At 36.8% G+C, this 26699-nt stretch overlaps 1 long non-coding RNA gene across 2 annotated transcripts; it reads left to right on the top strand.

The window, feature by feature from the left end:
• The first annotated feature begins 15240 nt into the window (after window positions 1–15240).
• Window positions 15241–16884, top strand: LOC120440184. Of its 2 annotated transcripts, none has more exons than XR_005613049.1 (5): window positions 15241–15384; window positions 16082–16191; window positions 16383–16442; window positions 16540–16630; window positions 16797–16884. It is a non-coding gene; the product is annotated as an uncharacterized LOC120440184 (long non-coding RNA). The 2 variants fall into 2 exon arrangements; XR_005613050.1 differs by having other exon boundaries at window positions 15259–15379.
• The last annotated feature ends 9815 nt before the right edge of the window (window positions 16885–26699 follow it).

Here is a 26699-nt window from a genome sequence, read left to right as displayed (position 1 = left end):
ATAAGGTTTCTAAAGTGCTACAGCATAACTTGCAATAAAGGAACAGATTTAACAAATAAATTAGCCGTACCTTCAGCCTAAACTTTGTTTAGCAATAGTGATGACAGTAACTGACAGTAAATGTCTGCCAACTAAAGAGATCAACCTACAATGTGATGGCCTATGTTGGGCACCTTGATAATATGTTACAGTTTACTTTACAGATTAAGCAACTATCTTAATAAGTGACATAATTGCAGCACATGTAAACACTTGTAATGTTGTGAAAGTGTGAACACAAACTTTTTATTAGGCTTTTTATTATAGTTGGCGTTGTTTGAGTAGTTGGTTAATTCATTGACACAGCTTGAATAATATGATCTGAAACACCTTTTAAGAAGTTATTCAGTCTAATTTTTAATTTTAGGCTGCAGCACAGCAGAGTCCCCTGATGTCACTCGTACCAATTAAAAATTGAAGATAATATTTATTCATGGTTTATTTCACAATTAAAATTACAAATGTTATTCAAGACAAATCTAAAACAGAATACCTAAAATGCCTCAGTGCAAATAACAAGAGACAGTTTCAAAAGTGTGATCATAAAAAGTTTTTGTGACTTTAACCATGAAAAGCACGCTACCCTGAAGCCTCACTCCAAACACTTGAACATGCCTTCTGGGATGCAATTTGGATTACCTTTTTTCTTTTGTCACAATGCCTATCATTGAACTTGAATTTCATTTACAGGAAAACTACAAAGTCACAGTAAGCCAAATCTGGCATCTAGGGTTGGCAGTAAGCAACAAATGTTTTGCTTTAAGCAGGCACACAATGGCATACACGACAGCTCAGGGTCATCTGTGCCAAATGTTCTCTGTTAGTTTCCTCATGCTGATCTTGGGGGATGAATTTATAAATGCACAACCCCAAAAATGTAGAAAAAACATGCTTTTGAGATTTGGTTACGGTACAATTCTGTGTACATAATTTCCTCAAGGACTATTTAAATATTCTGATTCTGACTCTTATTGCATTCAATATAGCGCTGCCCACCAACTATAGCTCTAATTCTGTGGCATGGATGGAAGAGCGGAGCTCTCATTACTACTTCTCAATACCCACTTCCAGCATGAAAAGAAAGTAACATACTTCAAAACAATACAGCTGATTATTAAGATGTTTGGAAGCAGTAATTATTATTTAAACTGTTTGATATCCTCAAAATATATAGATTTAAGTGACACAAAGATTTTAAATAGCATCTATTCCTTATTTCTAAATTTAACCTCTCTCTCTCTCTCTCTCTCTCTCTCTCTCTCTCTCTCTCTCTATGTGTGTGTATATATATATATATATATATGTGTATATATGTATGTATATATATATATATATATATATATATATATATATATATATATATATATACAAATTAAATGGAGGGAGCTGAGTTTACTGAGTGTTCTGCTTTAATTACACTTCTGTGTAAGAGCTTTTTACTGACGGTAAGTCACAGATCACCAAATGGATTGACTGGCCACATGAGGCTGTGGCATTGACTAAACAGGCTTAATGGGCTGGCTGCTATAGGCTTCTGTATGGCTGAGTTGAGCTTATTTATTTACTCTCATACTGTCACATGGAAGTAACACAAACACACTGTCTAGTAAACTGGTTCCAACTTTCCACTTTTAGTTTTCACTTTCACTTGCAATGGGCGGTCATTTACTTGTAGCTGTTACAGACACATTGTCAAACAGAGTGTTAGACACACACTCAATACCACAATATTCCAGGTTATCAGGCTGACAAGTGCAGCTTTTTCTAAAGCTGATGACACCAGCACACATAATAAAAGTACTTATTCATCACTCTACTGTAGGTCATCCCATGCACAAGCAATATGTGGGGTTGCATTTTCGGGGAAAGGATAGTCACATCTGAGTTTTTTCTTTTCTGGACAGTGTTATTAGAAACTGTATACTGTGAACAAGCCAATGTAGTCATGTGAGATATCACATCACATCAGAGTTCATAAGACAGTAAACACAAATTGGGTTCACTTACATCCCCATAAATCAACAGTTATTACTTTGGAGATGTAGTTGTAACTTGCAGTAAGTTAGTTTGTCCACCTGGTGAAGTAAACTCCAACATTAACTCTAACTGTAATATCTTTTGGTTTGCACAACTCCTGAAGATAATAATAATAGCTCATTCTTCAGCTTCTAAATGCTACAGTTGCTAACTTTATCTGTGTGTAGTTTGGTACTGGGATTGTAATAATAACAGCCAGCCGGGATTAGCCAGTTTAAATAAATTGATGAACAGATAATAGAAAAGAATATATCCCATTACTTGAATGAACATTTTTGAGATTGCACCTTTTTATGCAGAACGCATTGATGTGTTACTTCTAAAAGAAGGCCTTCCTGCTCTGGGCATGTCACAGCAGGTCAATCTCATTAACCTGCAGCCACAGTGTTATGACAGGTCAGTCCACGTTCACCAGACATGAAACATGAATAAGATTCATCATATGACCCTGATTCTTTCAGTATCTGCTACTGTTATTGTCTCTTTTCTAATAGACTTAGATGTCCTTTTAGAGAGTTCTCAATTTGGCAAAAAACTATTAAGAGTCCCAGCTTAGGGGTGATTTAGGAAAAATAAAAAAGGACAGAGCTGAGTTAACAAAACCCTGTAACTATCTGACAAGAATTGAACAAATTAAATGTTAACTGTTGAGGGTTTTTTTTTTTTAAATTACAGCATCCAATAATATAAAAATGAATAATCATTTTTATATTATTTGATAGTTTAATTATTATGTTATTAATCCTCTATCTATAGATAGATAAACAGCTATAACTTATGCTGGCTGTAGGACTTATAAGTAAGGCCTACCGGCCCCATGGGGTGTTTTCTGTGTTTCATGGCAGGCAATTAAAAATTAAAGTGATTTTTTTTACATCACTTTAAATATAAAAATAATAATACTTTGTAAGATTGCATCTTTGTAGGGTTTATTATGGCTTGTGTTTAAGAAAAAATGCATCGTAATAGAACAACCAGAGGAGACAGGATTCAAGATTTGATTTGATAGTGGTTGGTGATGATGCAAGTGAAAAAAAAAAAGCAAAAACACAATGCTAAACAATGATTCAACTAGCTACTAAGAATCCAGTGGAACAGTGTTTAAAAGGCAGTGCCCACACTGAGCTATCAGCAAGTTTTGCTACACTGGATTAGGGCTGAATGCAGATGCTACATATGGGAGGACAATAAGGAGGGGTTTCAATGAAAAATCACCACAGTGCTCCAGTGCTCATTTTGAAAATGATATTATGCCATGATTTTCATTTTCCTATTGTTGTTTGAGGACTTCTTTGCATCAATTTGGTGTTCTGCCTTCTTACTTTCCTATGTAGTTTACAATACTGGTAGCAGTGAGATGCATGGCATGGACCTACGGCGGTAACAGGACAAAATATACAGATAGTCACTGTTGAAAGTAAGTACTTACTGTTTTTTTTAATTTTCTTTGCTTCTTTTAAGAGTTAAAATTAACACTGAAATGACCATTTACACAATATGATATGAAACTGTATGTTTATGGTAATTGATGATTTATTTGGGACAAATGAGCACAGATCCTTCTCAGAATACAAGTGGTTAGATGGTTTGTATCCCAATCCAAAAAATGTACTCATGAAGTGTTTCTCATGAAGTCTGTCTGACTGCAGACATGCTCTTCTCTCCTGTTTTCACTTTGCTGGAATAAAATGATATTAAAAACAATCCTCGGAGGTTGTGTATATTATTGTTGACTTGTGTACTGAAACTGCATGTGAAACTAAAAATGAAATGGATCTGTGCAGTGCACTGAGCACTGATAGAGATGAAGAATAGCTCAATGACACAACAAGCAGCACCTGACCCCCATTAACCTCCGTCTATGTATATCATCCTCACTCTGAGTTAGTTGTTTGAAAGTCAAGCAAGAGCAGATCCATCTTCTGTTATATTTCAAATTAGATGGCTACTGCTTCTGAAAGGGAAATAAAAACATCGTTGTATTCATGTAATGCTTATAAAACCTCATTGCCGATCTCTGATTATAACAAGTGAAGTCACATTTCACACAAGCCTTTTTATCTAAAGCAGCTGTGTGATGTTGTCACAGAAAAGCACAGCATAAGCACAAAGAATTCTCTTCGTGATTTTAAATGGCAAATTGTGTTTTTCATATGATTCAGGATCTCCATTTTTCTAGTTTCGCTGACATTGTCAACTGTACTTCTGCACTGAGTTGGAATATAAATGAAAATGTCTCTCCTTTTCTACAATTTATATTTTCTTTTAGCTCATCTTTGTGTTCCAAAATGAGTTAAATACATACAGACATGTAATGCTGTATAGTGTGTAATAAGGACATCGTAAGTCCAGTTTCACACAAGTGAATCATTTCTTGTTTATTTATTTTATGCTGGTGTCCATTTCGCTGTAACGTCCATATTCAGGTGTTTCTTCCTTATTTTATTTATTTCCCTGTAATGATCATCTAATGTTGCTGCTGCTAGAAGCAGCAGAATAGTCTATAGAATGACAAGATGACTGATATTGCTACAATCTAGTTTATGTTGCGAATTTTCTATACAATAGTAGGTAAATCTACATAAACTGCTTATCTGTAAAACTTTCTTGGGTGGGAATTAAGGACTGAAAATTAAACCAGGGCAGTAGCAATTACACTATGCAGTGTACACCATGCAGGGTCAAGACAGGGTTTCCCTTTGAGTATGGTGAAACAGCTGATGCTCCAGATTAACACACTCTTAAATAGAGAAGGAGCCACCAATATGTTATTCATCTGGTGTGGTGATCCCTGCTTTCCACAGTAATCATGGCTAACTGGTCTCTGGACCGCAGGTGACACTAAGCTGCCGGACTATTAATGGATTGGCTTCTCCAACTATGTCAACAGGGTCAAAGTACAAGCAAAAACACAAGCTGGACAATTTTGTTAAAAAATTTCCACATTAAATGTTCACTATCACTGCTTTTTCTGCTGTTCTTTTTAGATACCATGATTTGATTTAGTAGGTCGACAGGTGTTAGGATCCCATTTAGAACGACATGCGTGCCACTTGGTTGATGGCCACTTAAAGGGATTGACCTTTCCAGCCATGTCAGACTGGTCAGCAAACAGATCCACTAGAGCTTGACCAAAGAGCCCAAGAGAGTTTTAGTGGCCAAACACTTGTTCTTAAATCACGTTGCTTCTGTTACTGACACAAAACCACTTGAATTTAATGATGAAACTTGATGAAATGATGAAAACATATGCATAACTATATATAAATGCATCATATTGCATGTAATCGCTTACATCTATACATCATATGGTCTGCACCTTTTTTTCTAGACAGAAACACTGTGTTTAACGTGTTCCCACATACGTAATAAAGTCCAGTCATATTGTGTGTTTATGTACAGCACAAGTATTTCTCTCTCTTTCTTTTTTTTGCTCTCTTTGTGAAAGCAATAGCAAAGCGGTGGAGATGAGAAATAAACATTTTAATCTAATAAACATCCATTTAAGCAAGGAGGCGCAATATAAATGCAGCACTCCCTTTTTGTGGTACAACCTGAAAAAATAAAAGCTAAAGACGAGTGAAAAGGGAAAATGAGGCACTAAGTAATCACTTTTGGCCCTACAACTGTTATTCAGTTGCTCTCTGTGTATGAGAGTGTGGGAATGTGTTTCTGACAGTAAGCATTTGTGCAGGTGTGTGTCTGTGTGTTCACTATTGAAAGAGGTTTTATAAAGGTGAGACATACAATATGTGTTTTCTTTTCTGCTTATAGAGGAGAAAAACTTAATAAAGTGAACTCACTTCATGGTTTAATAATTTATCTGCTGCGTAGACTGCTTCTTGCTGTACTGTGGGTTGTATTTACTGATATGTGGCCAGGTAATGCTAAAAGTGGTCAGCATTCATTTATCAAATGAGGATTATTTCCACAAACCTAATTCAGTTGTAAAATGATGATCAACAGATGGCTATAGGGGACACGAGGACTTCATTAATCAGCAGGACACAACATTTACTAGCAATCCAGTCTCATTTTGGAATTATTTACTTGTGTGAGAGCAATAATGCCTTTAGCAAGCTATCTTCTCTTATGAGAAATACGACAAAAACTCTTTCTAAAAAGTGTGGTATACTTCAGCTTTATGCTAAGAAAAAACAAATGTGAAAATAATTTACATCACAGTGGTTGCTAAATGGCAGATAATTAAATGTAAATTCTTAATGCCAGATCTATTGAAAGTACCACAGACTTTTTTTATTGGGCAATTTTGCCCAGTGAAATCCTTATAGTTTCTTGGAATTGAATTTATCATAATGTTAAATGGGAATACTTATAGATACTTGGTAAAGGGCATACTTACTTTAGTGAAAATGAGACGCTCAAGAATGATTCCTAACCCCTGGCCACAGTGGCCTGTTTAGTGCAGTGTGTACAGTTAGGTCCATGTGTATTTGGACAATGACACATTTTTGTCAACCTACTGTGTTGTATGCCAACACAGTAGGTTTTAAATCAAATAATCAAGATGTGATTGAAGTGCACACTTTTCATGTTTAATTCAACAACAGTTTTGCAGAAATGGTTTTTAAAATGTAGACCTTTTTTAATTTATAGTGCCAATTTTTTTCCAGTACCCAAACATAATTGGTTAACATATAAAGTTTATGACTTTATGATATAAAATGTATGTCCCAATAATGCCTGTTTGCTGATAATTCCATTGCCGATTTAGCAGATCAAGGATCTTGAGATCTGATCTACCCTTTCACTGGAAAAGTACAAGATCAAAGTTTTTTTTATGTGACTGAAAAACCAAATAAAACTTAGAGAGTGAAGGCAAAAACTTGATGAGTAAACAAATCATCAAGCATTTTTAAAAACAGGATCCACTGGCAAGCCCAGCAATAATAACACATGTGGAAGACCATAGAATTATAGTAGAATTAAGTTTTTGTGTTAAGATGCAACCCTTAGTAGAACTGGGTCCCAGGTGTTCACTGATGTGACTGATAAAAGCAGCAGGATGAATTGTAAAGTGCACAGGGCTATACTCTGTTCAGATTCTGCCAAATGCTGCAAAACTAATGGGACAGGGCTTCACAGTACAAATGGATAATGAGCCAAAACCTTATGCAAAACCAAGATTAAAAAACAAACAAACAAAGGAAACGAAAAAGTATATTATACACTGACTTAGTTTTCGATAGAGCATCTTTTCTGTTAATACATACAAAACTTAATCCAGAAGGACCCACAAACAAACAACAGGAGCTGCAGTAAATGCATAGTAAAATATTTTAAGTGATGTAAACTCCAGGCAGTCATTGATTGTGAAAAATGTTCAATCACTTATTAAAAGAATCCTTAAAAATTATGTTACTTTGTTTGTACTTCTGAGCCTCTGAAAATTGTTTTTTTAAAGGGCTGTATTTCAAAAAGAGTTTTTGCTCTTCAATCACATTTTATTATTTTATCCACTGTGGTGTTGTTCAGAGAAAAAATTAAAAAATATTTAATTGTCCGAAAACGTATGGTGCTAACTCTATTGCTCACAGCAGAGGCACTGGCCTGTTACAGCTTTGTTTTGAATTCAACTCAAAATTTCCCTGGCTCTAACGCAAACCCCAGACATGAAGAGTGAGACTTGCTCTAAGGCAGTATAACTTGTGAATACACCTGGTAATTAAATTCTGGTCCAATGTTAACAGGCTCACAAAGTCCTCCTGAAAAACTGGGTCCTTTCCAAGAACACTCTTGGGAGTTGTCCTATTAAACCATGGTTTTGGTTAGATAAGTGTTACATTATTTATGTTCAATCCAGCACAAAAACATCTTAATCAATAAATTACTAGTCAGTTAATTTGACTTATGTAAGTAGTCTTGGTTCATTGATAAAATGCCAATGCAAACATCAGCTCCCCAAAGGAGAGTACCATTACTCAAGGGTTTATCTTACATGTTAACAGTCATAAATACCGTATGCCCCGTTCATTTACAGAATAAATTAGTCATTAAAATAAGTTAATCCACTCGTTAGCAGTGGGTTGTATTTTCTAAATTATGTAACAAAATAATTTGTCAGCCCACATATTATACAGTGTTTATCTTTAGCTGAGCTGATCAGTCGTCTTGGGCAAAACTAGCCACACATTTTCCAAGGTGCTAAGCATCTGTTTGTTTACACCTTAAGAGTGCCCTCATCTGGATAGAGACCCTGATATTGTGCCTCAAATCCTCTGAAGTCTAGTCTTCCAGTTTGGGTGTTACAGCTCTTATTGATCCTGTTACCACTGGGACCACTTTGGACTTTCCTTCCAAACCTCCTTCAGTTGTACCTTCAGCTCCTGGTTCTTCTCAGCTTTCTCGTGCTCCTTCTTCCAGATGTTCCTGTCCGCTGAGATTTCCAGAACTGGTTAAATATCATGTCGCAGTGTCCAGTTTTTACTTGACACCAGAAGACCGAGATTAAAAAAATAAAAATAGAAACAACCTACAAACTTACTTTCATTACACTACTTTTCGTAGTGCCTCTAATAATACAATTTGTGCAGTGTGTCTGTCTGGAGCTTTTCATCGCAGGATGACAACTACTTACACAATTTTATCAAAGAAATGATTTGAGTTGTTTTTCCATCATGGTAGCAATTTTCTGATATTTACAGTGGCCTTTTACACACTCAATTATCGTACAAAAGCCAGAATACTGTTATGTTTCAGCACTCAGTACTTGTCTTCCTGGTACTTAATACTGGATGATGGCAGATCTGTTTTCAGAAGTTAAGATTTTCTATATTTCAATAATTATACAGTACATTTCAAACATCACAATTTTATTTCTATATTACCCCTTTTTTCTTGAAGTTTCTGTGGTAGTAGAGTTTTATCGTTTTGCCTAACAGAAATACTCATCCCTAGCTTTCAGCCTTCCTGAAATATGATGAAAAAACTCTATGAGATAGAAACGCTGGTCACACTATTTATAAACATTTAATTCAGACAAACCACAAATTCTATTGTTGTGCATTCGGTAGAGTGTTGTCAGAGGACACCTGTGACATCATCAGTCTTATTACCCTGTTTGCTGTGATGGAGACACAGACTACATGACTCATCGTCATGATGTGTGTGTGTGTGTGTGTGTGTATGTGTGTGCGCTTGTCCACTTTTAATCTGAGGAGTAAGAAGCAAGTGTCTGTGTGTGTATACTGTGTCAGTGTCAGGACAGGACGTTTGTGTCATTAAGATTGTCCTCTATTAGGGGAACACACTTTTAGCTGTTAGTGAATGTGAGTATGTGTATGTGTCATAAACTATGTCCTTAGCACAGTAGACTGTGTGTGTGTGTGTGTGTGTGCTGCTTATTCTGTATCTATTGTCTGCCCAGTTAATTAATCAGATTCTTTGTTTTGTATCTGTTGTTGCATTTGTTGCATTTGGATACTTTCATGTTGGATGGGTGTGTGTTTTTCTCTTGGTGTGTGTTTGCATGCATGGATGCATGTAAGTGCTCGTTCACCTTATTCGTTTGTGTAGACATCTGTATGGATATATGTATATGTGAATTCAGTAGACATTTGGTTATATGAATAACTCCTGCAAGCAGCAGTAATAATGTCAGTTCAGCAATGGAAAAGAGCTTCTGCTAATCTCGGCTGCGGCATGTTTGTTAACAAACCAGTCATAGTATCAGAATACTAGTGCATTTAAGATTACAGCAGTTATCTACACATGGCGTTGATCACAACAATGACCCTAAAAGTTGAGAAAATGTCTAAGTTTGCATTTTTAAGGGCAATTTATAAAGATGTTTGAATGATTTAAAAAAATATCCCTTGTTACCTACATGTTTGTTCTACATGTGAATGGGAGACTTGCCGGAAAAACTATTTTTGGGGACACATCATGTATTCTATCTAATGAGTCTTACACCGAAGACTATCCCTGTCCTCATTAATTTGGGTGATTCTAACTACACAGTGTTAACGTTTCACTGGGGTTTGCAGTAAGAATAGCCTGTATAAAATGTGGTTGTAATGAGGTTTGTGGATTGTGACGGTGTAATGTTTGTCAAAAGCCATGTCAGTGTTTGAAGTCCTTTCACTGCAAAGACAATTATTTCCATCCCTGATTCATTGTGGTAAGGGGAATAGGTAATATCAAAAATAGCAATTACTATATTTGAGCTAAATGATAAGGGCAAAATTTAAAAAACAAAACAAAACTATATAGTTTGTTTTAAGCCAAATAAAAAATGTTGCTCTTTGTGGGTTTGTGGGTTCGAATGTCAAATAATTTGTATCAACAAAATAAAAATCGCTGTATTGCAAGGATTGTGGCTGGGCACGAAGTTATAACTATATACTATTTTGAAGAAAGAGCAGACACGCAGAGTGGCAGATAAATGTGTATACCAACAGAGAGATACAGGCAGAGACATAAGTAAGAGACATGTCAGAGCCATTGGTATAGATGGATATAAAGTGCAAAAGCCAGCGATAGAGGGGATGATGGAGAGCAGTGGGTGTAGAGCCTCTTAGCCATCACCATGAAAGCAGCTTTTCCACTTGTTTGAGGTCCCAGGCACTGCTCTCTAAATAGCTAAACATCATCTGTGACATCAAGACACTGAGGGCAAACATGTACTTAAATATCTAAAATTAGGGAATGGAAAAGGCATCTGTTTTTTGACTGTAACACACAGATGCAAAAAATGTACAAGTACTTCTCAAAACCTGAACTCCTGCTGAACTTTACTGGATTTAATGAATGACTGAAAGGCATTTTTTTCTTAGTTTTCTGACAATATCAGTTTATTATGTGTTTGTGTGTCTGTATTGGTAGGCTAAAGCAGCTTAACATTTGTCAAATGTTACTGTTGAATGTAGCAGTTTTTTCCACTGGCAAAAATCATAGAAACTATGGGTAACACCAACCAGTAAAAAAAGGTTAAAAAAACAATTATTTCCATTTTCTTATCAGCTTCTGCTTGCAATGAGCTGCAGGCTTCACAAGGTAGTCCAGACATACATCTATTCAGCCACATTTCAGCAGCTTCTATGAATCACAAGATTAACCTGAAATATAAGATGACATAAGAAATCTCCCCAGCATATCTATATTCCTGAAAGCCCTCCAAAGTCCAGAAAATATCATCATAACATTCCAGAAGCACCTCAGCTGGATCCTTTCAGCAGTACACATCAATGCTTCTACTGAGAGATTCTTTATCTTCTCTATAAATATGATCCACATACACCCCTAAAGAATTCTGGATCCCCGTTTCGGGATTGTTCGGCAACAAAACAAATCTCATTGTAAGTGCCGGTTCTAACAAAAATATACTGCTAAACTGAAAGCTTCACTTCAGCAAATGTTGTTTTTTTACTAATACAAGAAACTGCAGCACTGATCCAACTGCTGACCTCATGTTGTAGCTGACACTCAGGTCTTGCTCACTTAGACCAGCAAGTTTCCAAGTAGGGAACACATGGGAGATGAACACACTGAACTGCAAACTGTTCCAGTGCGTGCTGAATGGTATGAAATGAATAGTTTCTCCAGAGGATCACATGACACAGATAGAAGGGGATAATAATTTAAGACCTAATGAATGAAATTTTGATTATTTGCACCTTAAAAATCTACAAAATCTGGTTTCAGCCAGTAAAAGTTTGGAGTGGCTACAGCTCAGGAGACAGAGCAGGTCATCTATTAATCAGAAACTTGCTGACTGGTCCAGTTTGCATGCCCCAATATCTTTTTGTGCAAGATATTAAAACCCAAGTTGCTCTCCAGTACATCCATTGGAGTGTGAATCTTAGAAAGCACTTAAACATAGAAAAGTGCTGGTATGAATGAATGTGAATGGGTGAATGAGGTATGTTTGAGTGCTCAAGTAGAGGAAAAGAACTATATGAGGACCATTTAGCATTTAGCCAGAAGTTTAAACTAGGCAAGAACTTTGAAACTATAAATCTCTATATCAAGCATACTTTGTGCTGTGCTGCAAACATAATCTGATGTTTCAAGGAGTCACCTGATGTGAAATGCACTGTAGAGGCCATTTGTCCTCTCTGCTTCGATCCAATTTGTTCATGACAATCACACTAATGTATCTGCATTAATGTGCTGTTGATTTATTGCCATGCACCATTAACGCACAAAGGGGGACTTGTCCCAGTATGTCTACTGTACAGTGGCATCTAATGTTTCTAACCACATGTGGAGCAGGAGAGAAAATTTTGCTCTTCTGCTGGTTATCACTTTGGTCCATGTTGTCCCATTATGCTTGTTTTAGGGCACAGTAATAAAAAGTTCAATGCAAAATGCGGAAGGCAATTCAGTGATTAATTAAGTGACTCCAGTTTCATTATCAATATCATGTATTAATTCCTTTCCTTATCAATTCTCTTATCAATTCTCACTGGCTCCTCTTTCAGACTCATCATCATCATTAAGCAGCATATCAAATACATTACATTTGTTCAAGTTAATTGGATAGTGTGTGGTCAAATCTTAGTGTTGGGTTTATTGCTCAAAAAAGGTAATATGTTATGCATTACCTGTTGCTGTTCTTAAAAATAATTCTCTAATTCATTACACAATTCATTACGTCACTTTTAGGTAATTTCTCCATAAAATAGCCTGAAATGTATCGTCTCACAATTACCATTTAACAATACAAACCTCAGGCTACAGCCCCCCACACACCTACACAAATATCTGTCCTAATGAGTATTTAGGTATGAACACAAAGGCCACAGCAGAAAGCAAAGATGAAAACCAGCATTAAGAGACTTCAAAGGGATTCTCACAGTGATTCTCCTGTAGATACATGAACAGGTGTGTCTCCAAGCATATGGGACGCCGTCTCAACCACTTCAATATTGGATATATTATTGTTATATATTTAATCCTTTGGATATAAATTTTCAAAGTATAGCCAATTAAAACATGTGTCTGTCCTGAGGCCTAGTGGAACTCAAATAGGTTTCAAATAGATTTTGCTTACTGAAAGCTCTCACCACCTGCAACAGTCATAGCGAGTGTGCAAAATATATGCAGAGCAATGCGCACTTCTCTTCACTCTAGTGTTTTATTATTAAAAAATTAATTTTGTGGAGTAAAAAAACAAAACAAAACCAAGGGACCTCCTGCAATTAGGCACATTTTTTGACATAACAGAACTCACCTGCTTCTTCAGCTACACCTGAGCCAGAGGTTCGATCTGTTTTGCCTGGCACCAGATTGTCAGATCAGTGATTTAGTATGTATAAAGTGTCTGCCTGCACCATGTACATGGCTAAAATAACACAAATGCATTATTTTCTGTTACAAATAAAGTAAGCTAACTAATACTTGGAAAGTAAGTAGTTTCTTTCATGTGGAATTTGCTATGAGTTTAATGTCTCTTTTCTTTTTTGAAGCCCAGATGTCCTTAAGTAATCCTTACTCTTCTTGCACTCAGAGGAGCTAGGGCTGGCACCTGGACCCAACCAAATGATTAAATAGGGTGGGGGGAGATGGGGTCAGAGGCTGACTGGATTTTATTCTTTGTTGCCAAAAACAAAACTAATGCTAGAAAACAAACACATTTATAAACAAACAGTATTTTATGGTGTGAGGTTAATAATTTAAAAATAAGAAAACAAGACTAACTGACTGTTCTCCTGTTTTGTAGGGCCCCTGCTCTCAGACTTGTCATCATTTTTCTCCCTGCTATGGCACCCTTGAACATGAATGTGTAGAAATGGAAGCTGCAGTTACCTGTTGAAAGTCACGGTTGGGCAGCTGGGCTGGGGTCGGCATTCACTTAGCTTTAAGATCACTCTGGATACTTGGCTAGCTTAGCGCTAGCATTGCAACAAAACGAAGGTCTGTTAGCAGCATAATGCAGCTGTTTGTGTCCTGGACTCAGTTTGCACTTTGCCATCGTGCTCTTGTGGTTTTTGTGCAATAAAAATAAAAGTAATGTTGATATCCACGCTGCAGACTGCACTGCTATTTTTCTCCTCCTGCACACAAGTTGAAATCAGCTTATTGTGGGGCAGGTGGAAGTGGAACCAATAAGTAGAGTCTATAGGTAGGCAGGTGATCAATTCTAAGTAACTACTGTGAACCGGTTCTCTACAAGACCAGCTTGTCGATTCTCACTGTAACAAAAGTCAGTAAAATATACAGCAAAACACCGTCAAATTCCAACGGTAATGGAGCGTAAAACCAAAAACTTCCTTTTACTGTATTAAATAGATTGAATAACCGTTAATTGTGAGACTGGATAAAACTTTGTTTTTTACTGTAATAAAATGTTGAAATTATAAATATTGTCTGTGAAAACAAATAAATATGCATACATTTTACAATTAAATATTGTAATGTTGAAAATGTCTGAAAAACTTAGATTTTACGGTATTATTTGAGTAAAACTACATCTTTTGGGGTTGTGCACATTGGAATTCACAGTATAAAGCTGTAGATTTTAAGCAAACAAAAACATTCATTTTACAGAAGCAAGATGTTAAAAATAGGGTCCACCGTAATAATACAACCAGTAAATACCATTAAAAAAAAAAAAAAAAAAAGCAAATATCAGCAGTGAAAGACAATAAAATTGATAGTATTTTTTTTTTTAAAATTCAGATACTGATATACAGATTAAAAGTTAGGCCTGCAGTATATCATTGTTAACCTTCTGATAAAAAAAAATCAACAGCAAAAGAAGATGTTAAAAATAAAGTTCATGGTTGTGAATAAAATTGATTTCAATAATCTTTTTTAATTATTATTTTAAAACAACTTTATGTTGTTGTGTTTCACGCCATATTATCAGACCACCTTAAGTGGGTCCGCCTTAAATTTTGAGTTTGTGTGATCGCTGTTGATTGGTAGCTAAACTGCTGGTAAACTGTGTACAGACGTTTTACGTTCGAATTGCAGAGAAAAAAAAATTCTGGTAGCAACATTGTGCAGTATGAGCGAACCATTTCACCAAAAAAGGGGAAGCAAGGCAAGACGTGGCTGCAGCGGTCTGCAGACGTGACTTCTGATCAAATTCGAATCTCCTCCTAAAGAAACAAAGAGCGACATTACATTGCGGGATGACGTCACCTTAAAATGACCAATAGCGCGGCGCGCTGCTGAGCTGTGTGCCAACCGCTCTTTTTTTTTTCATGCAGGAGACTCAAGTTGGCTTTGCTAACGGACACAGTTTTGAACTCGTATATTAGCGCCATTTATTGCTGCTTGGACCACAGCATCTTCGGAATTTGTAGACATCCTGGCAGCTTACAATTAGTTCGAGGTGAGGTGAGTACATGCAACTTCAAGTTATCTCTGTTATAAAAAAATCCACCAGCCCAGCGCTTATAGATAATTTTAGCAGTTCGTTTTTTATGAGTGAGGTTGTGAATTTAGTTAGCATTTGTGAGTTGAGTTAGCATTAGTGTCACGAGGGAAGCATTGCTCTGGATTAGTTTCTGTGTTTGGCGTGCTTAATTCGCTAGGGAGGAATTACCAAAGTACATGGAGTTATGTTAACCTGTAATTTCCTTGGTAAGGTAGTTCAGTCATCAAGGGGCTACGTGATTTTTTTTGGTCAAAACCCATCATGTCTCAAGCTAGTACTCTACCAGGATGCCTTTGAAGTCGTTAACCCTTTAGGCTCTGCAAGGACAAAACACAAGGTATTATTTGTATATGCATCAGTGGCAAACTTGCCACTTCATGTACGCTCAGACACAGATCACATGTCTCTTGTCTTACTGTGCAGGAGAAAGATTTTAAAGAGTTTGGTCATGCTAATGTGTTCTCTGAATTACTGGCAGACTTGAAAGAATTGGAGGACAGTGGGATTGTTGCATCAGATGAAACTAGAGTCAAAGGAACTTTGTTTTGCATTGCTGGTGATAATCTGGGTTCTCACTGTATTGGTGGCTTCACTGAAAACTTTAGTTCTTCAAAGTACTTCTGCAGGTACTGCCTGATAACGAAATCTGAATTTCAGGGTGCTGACCCAAATCTGTGTGGACCAGAACGTACCAAAGAGAACTACAACTCTGCTGTTGATCGCCTCCAGATTGACAATACACCAGACGTCGAAGGAGTGAAGTTCAGGTCAGTGTTCAATTCACTGAAATACTTCAACGCTTTGTATGCCAGGCTTGCCACCATGTCTAGGTCATGATATCTTTGAGGGAGTAAACAGATTCAAGAAGATATTTTACACATTTCTTTGTTGTCTGTCTCTAAATCTTATTTTGTCTTTATTATGATTAAAAGGTTTGTTTTGTTCCTGCCCTTTTCAGACACTGAATTTGAGCAGAAACCATAAGGATACTCAAAGGACCTGTGACTCTCAGGAAATGGTGAGATTTCAGGTCATAATCTTTTTTTCTTTTTTTTTTCCATTAAATTCATTTTCCTTTTTCCCTTTACAATATTGCTGTTTTGTTTTGTAAACAGCATCAAATGAGAGGGACAGATGAAACAGTTTCAAGACAATGGCAGGAAAAACATGCTGAAGATTGAAACAAACCTTGGCTGGAAATATTTGGTATGTGTTTTACCGTAAATCAAATTGTTGAAAAACATTCAGCTACACTGCAACACAGGGAAACTTGATTTGCACTTATTTTGTTACTTTAATTTCTTGTCTCATTATTTTTGTCAGTTATTATTGTTTATGGTGTATGCCCTTCTTGTTTTCTTTCTGAATGCAGAAGGTATCTAGCCAGTCCACAATGAAAGCTTCGTTGCACCCCATGAGTCTTCTGGCAGAAATAATGGCGCCTGTATTCTTTGGTTTCCTAAACATCACACCCTGCCTGTTTATACGAGGCTCTTCAATTAAGTCTGCACCCAAAGGTTCAATAAGAGGTAAGCAGTGGTATTATTCAAGTTTTGCTAAAGAAAGATGGACAGGAGACACTAATCTTAATCAGCCGAGCTCAGGTTCATGTCCAGGTGAGCAGTTTCATACGCTATAAAATGTAGATTGAATGATAGGTCTCATCACCATGCATTCAGCCATTAACTTCAAGTTCTATGATAAATCAATAGAAAACTTAAATACGTTTTCCAACAAATTATGATTGTGATTAGGGCTGCGTTGTCTATGTATCACTTTTACATAAGTAGATTTAAAGGATAACTATTGCCAAAACGCAACCTGGGCTGTTTTTTTTTTTTTTTTTACTGTATCGATTTTGATGCGCTCAAATTTATGCACCGCCCCTAGTATTCCCATTCACTGGCTATTGACCACAAAACAAAATCACGGTCAATCTCAAAACGGCTTGTTTGTCGTAATTATGCTTTTAGATATATGTTTGTCTCGTTTACAGTAAAAAAAAAAACAGCCCAGGTTGCATTTTGACAATAGCTATCCTTTAAGAACTGTATATTTTACACTTAAGAAATCATTTATCATTAGATCTGTTTTTGGCAGCACGTTTTGTTCATTTCTGTGCATTTTGCTCAAGCACTGATCAAACTTTGTCCGTTTTTGCTGCAGAGGGATCCTGCCAGTCCAAAGTGAACTCCTGATGGACATTGAAGTACTCCTGCAGAGCTTGTATCTTCGACACCATGCGCATTAGAAACTCCACTGAGTCCTTTCCTTCACCAAGGCAGGACCCAGTGACTCATTACTGTTGATAGGTCAGGGGCAGGTAATATTTTGTTTCATGTTTATTCATTCCTCTATGGATTACCAGCCATATATATGGACACATGCTGTATTCTCAAGATCTATGCTGTTTTGTAGGAATAGAGAAAATGATATGTTTAGTCTGTTTTCAAATAGTATGTCAAATTTTCTCATTGTTTATCAGTAATATTCACTACCGTGGCTATATATGAGCATCTTTAGGTTTTTCTATATTTAGCGGTTGCAAATGTAAAATGTACGGTAAACCATTTATGTTCCTCATATTGTACTGTATTTTTAGCGGTAAAATACCGGCAGCTGTGGTAGCCAGGAATTTACCGTAAAATGTATCTGGTCAAAATAAAATGCTGTAATTTGTTATACAATTTCACTGTGTTTTTACTGTCAAAGGTTTTAATAAGGTTTAACATATTTCTGTTATTTTTACAGTTATTTACAATAATAGGGTCTATCCTATTACTGTTAAATTAACAACAAATTACTGTAAATATTATTATATCATAACCTTTTTTTTTACTGCAAATATCCGTAAAAAGCTATGGAAAGTTGCATTTTTTACATTAAATTGCTGTATAATTGACAAATATATTTGTTTTTTTCTATCATGATTTTGGTAAAATAATACGTTGTCTACCTTAAAATTTAGGGTTACAAAACCAGTATACCGTATTGTCTTTTACAGATTCCACATTTTTTTCACGGTATATTCCTGGCTACCACAGCTGCCGGTATTTTACCGTAAATTTGACAGTTTTTTTTTTACAGTGCTCAGATACTCAGAAATCAGAAAGACTGTAAATTACATGCAAAAATGTAACTGGCCTTATTTATTTTTGTCATCTTTATATTAAGAATTGTTAAGAATTGGATTTCTATATTTCAGTATTACTACTGCTTCAAAAATGACTGGTGCTGCATGTGTAAAAAGGGGAAGAAATGATGAACACAATCTTCTGAAAGATATTTTATAATTACTGACTATTCATTTGAAGCACGCACATAAACTCTAGTTCAAGGGGATGCATTTTGTTTGTGAATCTGTGCAGATTTTTGTGGCTGTGTGTGAATGAGGTTTGTTTTATGTTGTTTGAGTGCTTGTTCATTTTGAAATGCACATGTAACTACGTGCTCTCGCATTTGCATCAAACATCTGACTGTACACGTTTTGTAAGACTGAGTATGTATTTGTGTGTGTGTGTGTGTGTGTGTGTGCCACAGTGGGGAATTAAAATGATCCAACATTAGAGTGTTTCAGATCTATATCAAAGAGGGTCTGAAGGATTCAGATGTGCCCTTCAGCACTGAACACACACACAAACACGCAAACTTTGTGAACTTGCTCATCTCTCATGTTAATGTCTTTTTTCTTGTATCTCCCATGACATCAGATGTAAGAGACAACACTGTGTAGATAAGTATCACTTGAAAACACACACACACACACACAGCCCAGAAAAATGTTTTGGTGCTGCATGGCCCCATTAATGCTGTGTATGTGTGACTGTGTGTATGGATTTTGTGTATTTCTAAACAGTTGTATGAAGATGAAGTCTTGAGTGTTCACCTCCATGAATGTGATTGGGTCATTTGTGTATTTCTTTGTGCATGTATGTATTCAAATCCTCATGTGTTTATCAAGTACCTGCCTGTGCTTGTGTGCGTGTGTGTGAGTGTGTGTCCTTTAACATTCTAGTGGCCCACATGAGCAATGCTGGGTGTGCGGCTACAGTCAGGTAGCTATAAATCACAGAGACAAACACTGGATTTTTGCGTTAGGAAAATGGCTTGTTCCTGCTGAAATGTCGGTGTGTTCACCTCCAGCCACATATCTCTGTCTGCGGCACAACCTACCAATGCCCTTGGGAGAAGACACACAAAAACACAGGCACATAGGCACAGACAACCTGGAACACCCAGGTACAAAATCCTCAGGGTTTAAAAAAACACACCATGATGTATTTGCAAAGACGCTCTCGTAGATCAGGGAGAAGTTCCTGCAGTGGGATGTTATATATTAATATGTGACTCTTTGTATAATTACTTTACAAATATTCATTGTGATGTAGTTTAAAATATGTTGACAAGAAACTCACTTGTGCTGCATAATAGAAACTAACAGTAGGAATTAATGTTCTTAGACTGCCTCATGATGTGACCCATCAAGTCCTTGCATCTATTTATCAAAAAACACCACGTTCTTCTCAAGAGTCCCAGCTGGCAATTGCAGTCAAGGGATCTGTTGATCAGATCCCTTGACTCACTGACAATGGCATTATTAGACATGGAGCAGCAGCTCAAAGGCCATTACACACTGAGCGCGATATGAAAAAGCAAAGAGAATTTAAAATTTTCCAGATCCAAATTTGCCGTGGAACGTGTTTACACATCGAACATGTTGCGTTTTTGCAAAAATGGTGTCCTCAATAAATGCACTAAAAAAATGAAGTTAAAATCAAGTGATAATAAGGTGAAGTTTCTAAACAAGAAAGCATAAGTGCTGCAAATTCATATTCATATATTCACACTGATTTTACTCGTCTGGTGTGTTAAAACGTGTGTGTTAGTTTTGTACTTTATTTTAATGTGTTTCTTACTTGGTTAGGTTCAGGGATAGATTGTGCTTTTTAAGCAATCATTTATGAAATGCCCCTTCACAATAATAATCACAATATTGAATCTACATACCAAAACATGAAGCTTACCCAGTGGGTTTAAATATGGTTTTAGGTTTCCTTTACAAGTGTTCATTTATGAGAAGCTGGGAGTGACAAACCTGTATCAACAGCTTGTTGGGTCACTGCAAAGTAAGCTTTAGGTCAATCAATACTAAAATAAATAGAGGGAATAGCTAAAACTGGCATCTTGCATCTTTTCAAGATGTTTTGCTGGTGACATTTACTTCCAAACGAGTTGTTTTAACTGGAATAGACAGCAAATTAACAAAATACTGTGGGAACCAACAGCACTGATAATAATATAGAGGTTATTCAACAAACACATATTTCACACAAAGTTGTTACTACACTACCTTTGGATTCAGGAATATCTCATACAAGCTGCAAAGCATGTCATAAATGTTGATCATAACATTAATATCACCTGCTGTTGTTTGATCATCTGAGACTCAAAGCCATCCATTACTTCTCACCTTCCTTTGCACCTTTTAAAGGTGTTTATTCCACCCTCGCTTCTACATTAAACGCTCACCAGCAAAGCCAAATTTAGAACAACCATTTACTCATGCAACAATGGTTAAAAAACAAAAACAAAACAGACGATCAAGTTGGTCTGGATTCATGATCAGATGGTGAAATCTAAAATTTTATTCATCACTTGTGTCATCATGAATTTTTGCATAAAACCAGGCCCACTGTTGCAGATGCATTCTGTATTGAAATGCATACGGTTAAAATATATATTATCGTATATACCCTAACATAATCACAAAAGACACTGATCTAATGGTGGTACCATTACATCTTCACATACAGGAAGTCTGTCATGTGAATGGTTAACCATGCAGAGCAAAATATGTGATATGAGATGGGAAGTGAGTCCTCACTCAGCCTCTTTCTCTCTTCTCCTTCAGTGTCACACACACACACACACACACACACACACACACACACACACACACACACACACACACACACACACACACAGGACATAACAAAGTCAGCTGCAGACAGAGTACTGATGTAGACCTTCATGCTTTATAGCATACTGAATGGGTGTCTGGGAATTAGCAGGGCACTTGTTTGAGTGTGTATATTCACCGTGCAGGGATTGGCTGATTGATACTGTGATTTGTCACATCTTTACTTGGATTGCTTCTGACAAATGATCAATTTAGATAACGTACACTGAAATCATGTGTTGGTGCTTTATGGTTAGGATACTAAAGAGAAAGATAGACTCCCTCAGGAACTACCTATATGTTCTCATGAGTGTAAAAGCAGTGTGATAAGTTTATATTTGTGGGTCTGTCTGAATACATGAAAATGTCAGAAGTTGTCACAGCATTTTAAAGAGATGTGAGTTCCTGGCTAAGCCAACAAGTCACAAAATTGATTTTCTGGATGATCTAAGCACATACAAATGGATGATAATAGCCCAATGAAAACACTGGTGCCTTAACTATTTGTGAGTGGGACACATTTTTTTTCCATTATATGTACGTCTACAGCCTGCCTATGCCAGCAGCAAAGAAGTAGTATTATAACAAAGTATAAAACTACAGAAATGTGGGTGTACATAATTGCATGCATACAGGGTTACGGGTGAATTGTTGTTTTCAAAAATAAGTGAATTAAATGAATTTGTTTACATTTACAGTGTTACATTACAATGGGAGCCAACTTGAGGTCATAGTCTGCATCCCTTTTCATTTAGTGCTGAGGCACTGAAACGCCCTGCTGGTGCTGTGAGGATGTCCTTTCCACATCCTCCTCCCACATTACCAGTTATATCACTTGCCCTCATCTGATACTACACAGGTGGCTTCACCATCTTCCTCTGATTCTTTAAAACTTCCACTCATACAGTCTAGTTGTTTCTTCATCACACCGCTCAACTATCACACTGTGGTAAGGTCTTTGTTTTCTATAGTTTTGCTCTTTTCCTTCTACATGTCTTTCCTTTCCTTTTGTCTTTTGTTGTATTTTTCCTATGCTCGCTTCTTTCCTTCTTAACACATTTGTTCAGATGCCGCTTTATTTTCGTTCACTTCTTCTTTCTCTCTATGTTAATTTATTAACGATCTTCCTTCAGTTTCTTTTTCCTGCTTTGTTTGACCTGCTCTGTATTTACTTTTTTGCCCTCTGCCTTGCCTTTTTTTCCTGTGCCTTCCTTAATGTCAGTCTACTTAACTTCCTTTTTTTGTGCCCTGTCCTCTCTTTGTCTTGTTGACTACTTTCAGTTTTCTTCCTGTCTTTGCCTCTGCCTATTAGTCTTTTTGTCTCTTTTTAACTTGATCTTTTTTCATTGCTTCATTGTCTGTCTTTGTATTCGTTTGGTCTCTTTTTTAACTTGTCTTCTTTCTCCTTTGTCTCTTTCCAGCTTTTATTCTTTATTTTCTTTGCTTATTCGTTTTCTGCCTGGCAGAGCATCTTCTCACTTTTCCTTTTCATGCCAGCACCCGACCCATGTATCTACCTGTCTGTCTTCTATCTGCCTGTTTTGCCTCCTACCTTCCTCTCAGGCTGTGCTAGTTCATTACTCTGCATGCTGCCTTGATGTGATTTCAATGCAAATAGCAAGTGAAACACAAATGGATCAGGTTCTTTGTGCAGAGAGACGCACGAAGAGAGAGATCTTAAGACTGAGTGAGTGCTAGGAAGCGAGTGACTTCCATTCTTCTGATTTCCCAAATGGAGAAGCATAACAATCTATCACTCCTGCAGAGAAAGTCTGTGTGTATAGATGGATGCCGTCTCTCCTGTAGCGAGCACAGCTGCAAATCACTGTCAATCACATAAAAATCCTGTCTCTGTTTTCTGTGAAACAACACTAGTGAATTTACATTTCTACATATTCTAACCCATTCATACATACACACACATCATGCATGCACAAACACACACAGAGACCACCTGCATAGGAATTTCAGGCTATCTTCTTTGATGGTGGAAGTAATATCTGACTGGTAAATGGAGACTCTCAGTTTTCATATCCTGAAAATGGGACTCCCTGCTGTAATGACTTCACTCTAGCACACGTCACTATATTCTCTTTTCATCTTTGTCTCTTTTTTCTTCTTCATGCGTCTGTTTGCTGTTTATCATTTTCTAGTAGGTGCATTCTGATTTGACGGCACTTCATTAGTTGTGACTGTCAAAAATGTATATTAATGATCAAAAATTGTTTATCATATAGGAAAAGGCAGACTGTCCAAATGTAAATCTGCAGATTCCCAGGCACTCCCACAGCTTCCAAGAGACTTGCCAGAGCACCACATTTTCTGATCAGACACATAATAGTCCTGAATTCTCACTTTTTTTCATTCAAAACCCTTTTAAGTTAAAAATAAATCAGAATGTAGTAGCTCTTAAAAACAGTCTTTACTGTCACATCTTCGACAACCTGTAGTCAAGAAAGACAATTTTGATAGGAATAAATGGAACAGGAACAAAGACAACATATTTCAGATTAGCAGCAGTTACAAACCTCATTTTGGATATATTTAGGTGCAGAGAAAGTAGCTTGAGTTTTCTCTGTACACCTCTAAAAGCAGCATTTTTCTTCAATATTTAGATTTTTAAATCCATGCCAGTGAACTCAGTCAGAAATACTGCTTTGTATACAAGGTGATCTCAGAGGTTTTTAAAACCCCGAACTCAAACCTCAGTCAGTATAGGCTGTGGTTAAAGTGCCCTTGATTGGGACACTGAGTTTGTACTGGAGGTTCCCATCTATTGTGTATGAATTTAACAGATTCAAAGAATAAAATGTTCTTTCCACGTTTCGTCACTGAATATTGTCTGAACATTACTTTGTTGAAACGTAAAAGCTATCATTTAATCCTGCCACAAGTAGTACCTGAAATAAAAGACATGGCAAATGAGATTTTTAAAGCAATTTACAAAGTATTATACTAGAATGCCATGCATGTCTCCAGGGAGAACTGGTGTTTTCAAGCACACCTGAAGTGCTGGCTTTGATTTTGAATTACCTACCATCTCCTCAGGCTCTGACTCTCACAGTGAATTGCATATTAGATGTCTTTAATTAGAGGTATTTCTGTTGTTAATCTGTTTCCCCTGACTGTTTTTGCATTTCTTTGTAAAGTGTGATTTTTCAGAATGAATGGTGTAAGGCTGAATGGGAAACAAATGTGGAAATGAATTGACTGGACATTAGTGGATACCTAGGGAAAGTAATTTTGTGTGTTAAAGTCTGGAAAACGCACAAATGCCTTAAAAACAAATTGCAACATGAAACAGTTGTTCTGCATTTAGCATTTATTAATCAGACTACCGTTATGTGCAACAAAATGTGTCACAGCTGCTGAGCATATCAGACAGTAAACATCTAGCTACGTAACAAAAGCAAAAGAGTTTAACAAGTGCTGCGGGCAGAGTGATGCACAGCCTGAAAGCACCAGCCTAAAGTGAACACAAACAAAAGACTTCTAGACTTGCAAACAACTCCCCATTACACTAATTTGCAGATCTGCCATGGCTTCTTTGCATTCCCTGGGCTTGGTACAAAATCTTCTTTTTACCCTCTGTACTTATTTTATTATTTCTATCTGCATTTATTTTTCATGGTACCAAGGCAGGCATAATTAAAAAATAATCATTTATTGTCAAGAAACTTGATTTCTGGTGAGTACATTGGATACACTCACCAGACACATCTCCTCAACTGCTTGTTAATACAGATAACCAGGCCATCATTTGAAAGGAAATAACAAGAAGACCTGCTGAAGTTAAAAGCAAACATCAGAGGGAGGAAAGGTGATTTAAGTGACCTTTAATCTGACATGTTTTTTGGAGTATTTCAGTTGATTCAGTGGGATTTAGCCACACAACAATCTCTGAAGTTTACAGAGAATAACTTGAAAAAGAGAAACTATCCCATAAGTCACAGTTCTCTGGGTGTAAATGCCTTGTTGATGTCAGAGGTCAGAGGAGAATGGGCGGACTGCATCACGCTCAAAGGAAGGCAACAGCAACTCCAATGACCACTACACTATGTCATTAGATCCAAGATGTGCAGAAGAGCATCGCTGAACACACATGAGGAACCTTGAAGCAGATGGGCTACAAGTGCAGAAGTCTGTACCAGGATCCACTCTCTGTGAGCTAAGAGCAGGAAACTAAACCACATTTCACGTGAGTTCACTATTTGAAAAACATTGTGCAATCTGATGAGTCTCGATTTCTATTGCAACAGGTGTTAGGGTCAAAATTTGACATAAATAATATGAAAGCATGGATCCAGACCCATCCTGTCTTGTATCAGTGGTTTAGGATGTTGACGATGTGGGGGATATCTTCATTGCATTGTTTGGAACCTCGATTGAGCATTTAGTCACCACAGCTTACCTAAGTATAGTTGCTGACCATCTCCATCCCTTCGTGTCCATAGGGAACCCATTTTCTCATGGCTGCACACAGTAACATGACAGTGAGTTCACTATACTCTCCACATACACCAGATCTCAATACTATTAATAGAGCAGCTTTGGGATGTTGTGGAACAAGAGATGGTATTGTGTCAATAAGGACTAATCATCTCTGGGGAAGGTTTCCACCACCATGTTGAATCTATGCCACAAAGAATAAAGGCAGTTCTGGGAATCCAGCTCAGCACAAGCAAGTGTAAATAATAATAGATAAATATACCATGTATATTTAGTGTACTGTGTGGGTGTACATAGTGAGTGTATATATTTAGTTATATGCACAAATGCTCAGCATGCGCTAACATCTACAGTGTTTTTGTCTTACTACCTGTGCAACTGTACTTAGTGTTACAGGGACTTACTTCAATTAGTTTAATCTCAGTCAAATCAAATCAAATCATAATGATATATAAAAATGAGGCTGGAGAGAACCACGAGAAATATTTTCCTATTTTTAAGTATAAAAATCTGAACTTTAGTTAGTCAAACACCCATGGATGAAATGAGCTCATACATTATGAATTAAAATCAAAATAGCAGTAGATACAGTTGCTGCACTTAGAACTAGCAGACATCATACCAGTATATATTGTGAGTGCTATTATCCCAGTGCGCATGCGCGCGCGCGCACACACACACACACACACACACACACACACACACACACACACACACACACACACACACACACACACACACACACACACACACACACACACACACACACACTATTACTTCTTTTTGCTTCATAAATCCAGTTATGCTTTTCTTACAATTCTCTGTATAACTATCACTTACATTTTTGTCAGTTTGATTTATGCCATC

Source organism: Oreochromis aureus, linkage group 5 (assembly GCF_013358895.1).
Source record: "Oreochromis aureus strain Israel breed Guangdong linkage group 5, ZZ_aureus, whole genome shotgun sequence".
In the NCBI taxonomy this organism is placed as follows: domain Eukaryota; kingdom Metazoa; phylum Chordata; class Actinopteri; order Cichliformes; family Cichlidae; genus Oreochromis; species Oreochromis aureus.
Note: the sequence above shows the minus strand (reverse complement) of the source record. Positions and strands in the feature narration are given on the sequence as shown.